The sequence below is a fragment of the Macaca thibetana genome, chromosome 1 (assembly GCF_024542745.1).
Source record: "Macaca thibetana thibetana isolate TM-01 chromosome 1, ASM2454274v1, whole genome shotgun sequence".
Taxonomy (NCBI): domain Eukaryota; kingdom Metazoa; phylum Chordata; class Mammalia; order Primates; family Cercopithecidae; genus Macaca; species Macaca thibetana.
Genome location: NC_065578.1, coordinates 107,597,740 through 107,604,734, shown reverse-complemented (window position 1 = coordinate 107,604,734; position 6,995 = coordinate 107,597,740).

The window sequence follows — 6,995 nt, the reverse complement described above, 5'->3', positions numbered from 1 at the left end:
CTCTTGCTGCATCCCATTGTTATGTTGATTTCTTTTCTCTTACTGGGGCAGCATCTTGGCTTTTTATTATACTTAAGACCAGTTTCACATCCCTATGTCCATAGCTCTTCCTCTATGTGTAGGTTGATTTGTTTTTTAGTGTCACTGAACACTCGTTTCATACTTGTCACTTACAAATATCATTCAGGTCCCACAAGAGCTCTTTTCAAGGTATTAAGTGATCAAAATCATTTGTACATATCCCCTGAAAACATGTATGACCATGTATCTTGGGAAATCTTGTAAACCCGAGGATATTTTGTTGTTTTTGGTTTTCCCATATATTGAAAAGAACACGGCCTTGAATGCTTCTCAGAGAATATTATTGGATATATACATATGTATATATTGAGTTGCTCTAACACCGTTGATGTGTGGTTGCATTCCACTAACAGAACCTGGCAAGATCAAGCTCACAGTCAGGGGTGGGTGGTGATCCTCCGTGTTCCTGTGCAGCAGAAGGTGAGTTTGAGATGAGAGGGACGAGTAGGGGAGCGTGCTCCCCCAAACCACCTCCTCACTTTCTCAGCTTCCATCCTCAACTAGGTTTTTTGAGGCTAGGACTTGGGAATTTGTCCTGTAGCCCAGGTCTCCTAAGTGTGGCTGCTGAACTTGCCTGAGTTGAGGTGTGATAAGTGTGACCACGGGCTACTCAGCATTCATGTGGAAGTGAAGGGAGGAGGACTGGATTAATCCCATTGGAAAGCGTGCCTCTCAGCAGCCTGCACCATCCTCCAACTACACTGTGTAATGACAGTGCTTTGAGATGTATTAAAGGCTATAAATTTATCTAGTCTCTGGTGTCTCAGAGACTTGACATTCTGTGTCAGAGTGAAAATCTGTCTAGTTTCTTCATTTAAAAAATGATGAAACTGCAGGCTCACAACGTTACATGGTTTACTTGAGGTCATACAGGGATGAATTTTGAGCACTGCCAAAAAAAGGAATCACAAAAGCTATTCAGTAATTATTTATAGAATCCATGTAATTCAGTAAAAAGTCACGTAATTATTTATTCACCAATTCATACTAAGCATTTTGTTCAAAACTGTACACATACTTGGATATCTTATTTTCATCATAATCCTTAAGGCAATGTTATTTTCCGTAAGACACAGGTAAGAAACCTGAAGAAGAGGGATAGCAAATCATGTATTTGGCCGTATTCCTATTTTTTGGTTTCTGTGATGCTGGAAGAATGACCAGAATGAGTCATGGGAAGAGCATTCATCCCTATATCATTTTCCAGGACAGAGGTGTGCCCTCCTTCAGCACTGGGACAAAAATCAGAAGTGTCTGCAATCTTGCTTTCACAACGTGGGAAATAACCTCTATTACCTGGAATTTCACTGGAACTTTGGAATATACAAGAGAAGTATGACACTTGCGTCTTCCCATGGCTGCAATTAATTCACTCTTCTCATTAAGACTTTTGCCTTGTTATAACCACAATATATATTTTATGGAGAAGATTTTACTCTTAGCTCTATTTAGAATGAATAAATATAAGCTATGATTTAGGTTTTACGCCCTGGACTTAATATTTTTTCTGATTTCTGTTTTGAGATTAAATTCTCATGTAAATAGAAAAATGCTTTTTATTACTTATAAGAGTAAATTAGTTATTGGTTTGAGTTTCTGAGGTCGAAGCACAAACTTTTGTTTTTCATCTTTGTCTGTCCCCATCAGTGCCACTCATTGTCTCTCAGTATGACCTGGCCGTGCTTCTGCACTTACCCTCGTCCTGTTGAACCATCTCCAAGCACAGTACAATTCCATCAGTGATTCAGGCTCTTCTCAAGCTCCCTGAAATGGATCCAGGTCCCAGGATGTCAGACACCTTCCAGACACAAAAGCAACACATACTGTAGAGAGTGCAGCAGGGTTCCCACCTCCCTGAAGTTGGCAGGGATGTCCTAGGGCAGGAAGGAATGCTTTCCCTTTTTAGGGGGTCTTTTCTTCATGTCTCAGTGCCTCTGATCTTGTGACCACAACTGTCTTGAATGTGAAAGAATTGCAAAATTTATGGTTTCTTTTCAGTTGGCTAGAACAGATTTATAAGACTTACCCATGTCTGCTGAAGTTTGAGTTCTTGGTAGTATGATTGTTGTTGTTTTCCTTGTAAGGTGAGCGGCTTGCAGAAGACTGGCCTTGTTGCTGTACAAAAAGACGTAAACTTAATTTCTACTCAAAGCAAGTTTGAATTTGAAACTAGGGTTTCCGTTGTTCCAAAGTTGGACTGTCACTGCCTCAGGCGTGTGTCCTGAAGGGCTCGTGTCTCTGCCGTACTCAGGGTAAAGTTAAGATGGAGAGCAGCAAGGCGGGTCTCCTTCAATTCTAGGTTCCCCCAAGAATTTTCTCCACTTTAAGAGACTGCATTGAATATATTCTTGTTCTGCTTTTGTGTTTGGGCTTTGGAATGATGTGATGAGGCTCAATGATTCCCACCCCCAAGTTGACCAGAGAAAGAAACACTTGGGAAGGTCGGTGCAAATACAAGTCCAGTGTCCTCCTTGCAGGGATTCTGATTCAGTGCGCTCAGGTGGGGCCTGGAATTTATTTGTTAACATGACTCAGATGTGCAGTCCGTTTGGGGGACCCTCTGATACCACGGACCTTACAGTTGATGGGATGATTCTGTTTTGCTGATGAAGAAACCAAGGCACAGAGAGTCTGTAACTCACCCAAGTTCCCTTTGCTGTAAGGACTGAAGCCAGATCTCAGGTAGAGTCTCCCTCCCACAAGCCCCATTCCATGTTTTCCAATTCAGTTGTGTGGTTTCTTTCCAAGTAAGTGTTTCTCTCCCCTGTACCTCATTTCTGCATCCCCGCCTCAAAATTTTTTTTTAATTTAATTTGTTTCATCTAATACATTTCCTCTCAACATGCTGTCAGCAACCTATTCTGAAAACTCACTATGTGACATGCCTCTTTTTGAGACAGGGTCTCATTCTGTTACTCGGGCTGAAGTGCAATGGTCTGTACTGCTCACTGCTACCTCAGACTCTTGGGCTCAAGTGATCCTCCTGTCTGAACTTCCCAATTAGCTGGAACTCTAGGCACATATCACCATTCTGGCTAATTTTTAAAATTTTTTTGCCAACTTCTGGCCTCAAACCATTCTCCCACCTAGGCCTCCAAAAGTGCTGGGATTACAGGAGTGAGCCATTGATCCTGGCCCTAAAAAGCTTTAAAAAAAAAAAAGCAGGGCATGGAGATGTGGAAAGATACCTCTCTGTATTACTGTTGTTATTATTATTACTTCTAAAGTAGAATTCATATATCACAAAATTCTCCATTTTTATGCATACCATTCAGCGTCTTTTACTATATACCCAAGGTTTTGCAGCCATCACCACTGCCTAATTTCAGAATACTTTCGTAATGCCGGAAAGCATGCCTGTACTTACTGACAGTCACTCTCCAATTCCCCCGTTTTTGCAGTCCCTGTCAAACACTAATCTACCTTCTCTGTATATAGATATACTTGTTCTGGGCATTTCCTGTATATGGAATAATGCAACATCACCTTTTGCATCTCTTACTTATCACAATGTTCTCAAGGTTCATCCTTGCTGTTACATGCATCAGTACTTCAATCCTTTTTGTGGCCAAATGATATTCCATTTTATAGTTATACCAGATTTTGTTTACCTGTTCATCAACTGATGGTGGTTTGGAACGTTTCCACTTTTTCACTATTATGAATAATGCTGCTATAAACATTTTTGTACATGTTTTTTTAGTGAACATCTGATTTTAATTTTCTTGGTTATATACCTAGGAGTGCAACTGCTGTATCATATATGACTTTATGTTTAAGTTTTTGAGGAACTGACAGACTGTTTTCCAATCTCAGTGGCTACAGCATTTTACATTCCCACTAATAGTATATGAGAATTCCATTTCCACTATAACTTTCCAAACATATGTTGTGTTTTTTTAAAGTCACCCTTGTGGGTCTGATGTGGTATCTCATTTTGATTTAAGTTTACATTTTCCTAATGAGGAAAAACATTGAACATCTCTGCATGTGCTTGTTGGCCATTTGTATGTATCTTTTACAGAAATGTCTTTTGAAACATTTTTCCCATTTTTAAATTGGGTCATTTGTCTTTTTGCTCACTTATGTGAGTTCTTTATATACTCTAGATACTAGACCCTTGTAGGTATATGATTTGCAAATAGTTCTCCCATTATATGGATTATATTTTCACTTAGAAATGTGTAATCCAGAGTCACAAAGATTTGTACCTATGTTTTCTTCAAGACATCGCTTTTGGAATGAGAACTCTCCTGGGTTTTAGTGGAGGACGGACATTGTTTATTTATGCCTCTTGTCTGTTACAGATATTTCTCTTGATTGGTATTCATACGACCACCGCCCCTCCATGGAGCATCCAATGGCTTGGAACAGAGCTCTGGGGACTGGCATCCTTCCACTGACTTTGACACTGATGAGAGCCCTGAACATGTGATTCTGTTGGCCTTAACCTGACCCACATGCATGTATTCCTCAGACATCTAGAGCTGAAGTCGAGAGCCTCTGTGGGAACGCTTGGCAGCCTATGCTATTCTAAGGCTGGAGCAGACTTTATTAGTCTATTCCAGCCAGACAGGACTGCAGGGGGTCCAGCCCCTACAAGCCCCTCTGTCTGGAATAGACTGCGTTCATCTCTGGTGTTAGGAAGCAGACCTGTTTCAGGGGTTGGGGAAGGTTGTTCGATATGAAGTGGGTCCTCTCTTAATTATTTTTACAGTATGTGTGACTTCTTCCTAGAAAGAATGGAAGAATATTTATGTTAGAACATTTTATCAGTTATTTGTCAATTGTTGTTTGTCTGCAATTTTAGAGTAGATAAAGGAGAGCTCAATGTAAATATACTCTTAATACTTAATTATGGTTGATGTCCACTGCCTGAGATCATATTTACTTCTATATACTATCTATTACTTAGGAATTGTCCTGCTCCTGATGAGAAAACAGACTCAGAAAGATTACAAAATTACTAGGCCACAAATGTTGTGAGGAGAAGAATAAGAATTAGAAACTAGTTTCTTTTGGCCTTCGAAGCTAACCTTATACCATTAGATCGAACTGAATGACAGTACTTTTGCTAAAGCAAGTCTCAGAGTTTGTGGTTCTGCATTGTTTTTCCAAGGAAACAGTGTGTCGCTTTAATATATTTTAAACTTTTAAATGTCAAATTCTATTTTTTAATAAAACTTTTTTTGTGTTCTCTTTCATTGTTTTTGTTTTGTTTTGTTTTTTCTCAAGGGATCCCTATTATTTATCTGCTCAATATTTGTTACCTATCTTCTGTCAATTTTTACTTTTTTGAGTGTTTGTTATCTGTCACTTTGTTTTATGCTACTAGCTATTCGCTAAGGTGTAATTTGCATGGAATAAACTACAAAAACCTAAGGGTACAGATTAATGACTTTAATATAATTGTACATTGTATAATAACATCCAGATCAAGAGAGGCAACACTTTTATTCTATGCCAGAGAGTTCTGACATGCTCCTTGCCTGTCAATACTCATCCTCAAATGAAGAATATATTCTAAATCTTGTTACTATCTTAGTCCCTTTGTCCCTTTGTGTTGCTATAAAGGAATACTACAGGCTGGGTCATTTATAAAGAAAAAAGAGGTATTTCGCTCATAGTTCTGTAGGCTGCACAAGAATAATGGCACCAACAACTGTTCCTCATGAGGGCCTGAGGCTGCTTTCCCCTGCAGCAGAAGATGAAAGGGAACCAGTGTGTGCAAGGATCATATAGTGAGAGAGGAAGCAAAGAGAGAGGAAAAGCGCAAGGCTCTTTTTAATAACCAGCTCTTGTGGGAACTAATAGAGTGAGAATTCACTCACTACCTTCTCCCAGGGAGGGGGTTAATCTATTCATGGGGGATCCACTCCCATGACCCAAACACCTCCCATTAAGCCCCACCTCCAACATTGGGGATCCAATTTCAACATGAGATTGGAAGGGGACAAATATCGAAACTATAGCAGCCACATCGGATTAATTTTGCTGATTTTTTTGCTTCATAACAATGAAATCATTTCAGTATCTTCTCTTATTTTGACTTCTCTTAATCAGTTGGATATATATGCTACTAATTTGTTTTTTTCTTTCATTTCATTTTGTTTTGGCCTAGAAATATCCTATTTAATGTATAATTATCACACAGTTTGATATCCACTTTTGTGATGGTAGACAGGTTTACTTGTTGGCTACTATGCATAAGTAACTGAAAATATTCTTGTACACTTCTTTCTGTGAAGATACATACTCGTTTTTCCTGGGTATTGATAGCTAGGGATGGAATTGCTTGGTGAAAGGCTGAAAATGGACACAGAGTTTTGCAAAAAAGTTATATTATTTTACATTTCTATGACAAATATAGGCTATTTCCATTTGCTTTACATTCCCACACACTTAATATTTTCAGTCTTTTAAGTTTTAGCCATTCTACCAGGTGTGTATTGATATCATCTATTTTGGTTTTCACATGCCTATTGATCATTAAGACATCTTATGTAAAGCACATTTTCAAATTTTTCCACTCATTGATATACTGGGCTGTTTGTTGTTTTCTTTGTGATCTATTGGAGTTATTTACACATTTTGAAAGAGTCCATTGTTTCATTTATGTACATGTGAAGCATTGAAGTTGAGAGCCTCTCTGAGAATGCTTGGCAGCCCATGCTGTTCTAAGGCCAGAATGGACTTCCTCAGCCCACGCCAGAGAGGGGACCATAGGGGTTGGACCTAGTCAAGACTAATTTTGTATATATATATATGGAATATATATTTATTTGCAACATGCATATATGTTGCAAATCATTATTCTTGGCCACCAGATAGCTTTTGTCTTATTAAACACTAACCTATAATAAGCAGAAGCTTTTCAAAAATGAAGTACATTTAATTGATTTATTATTGTGGTC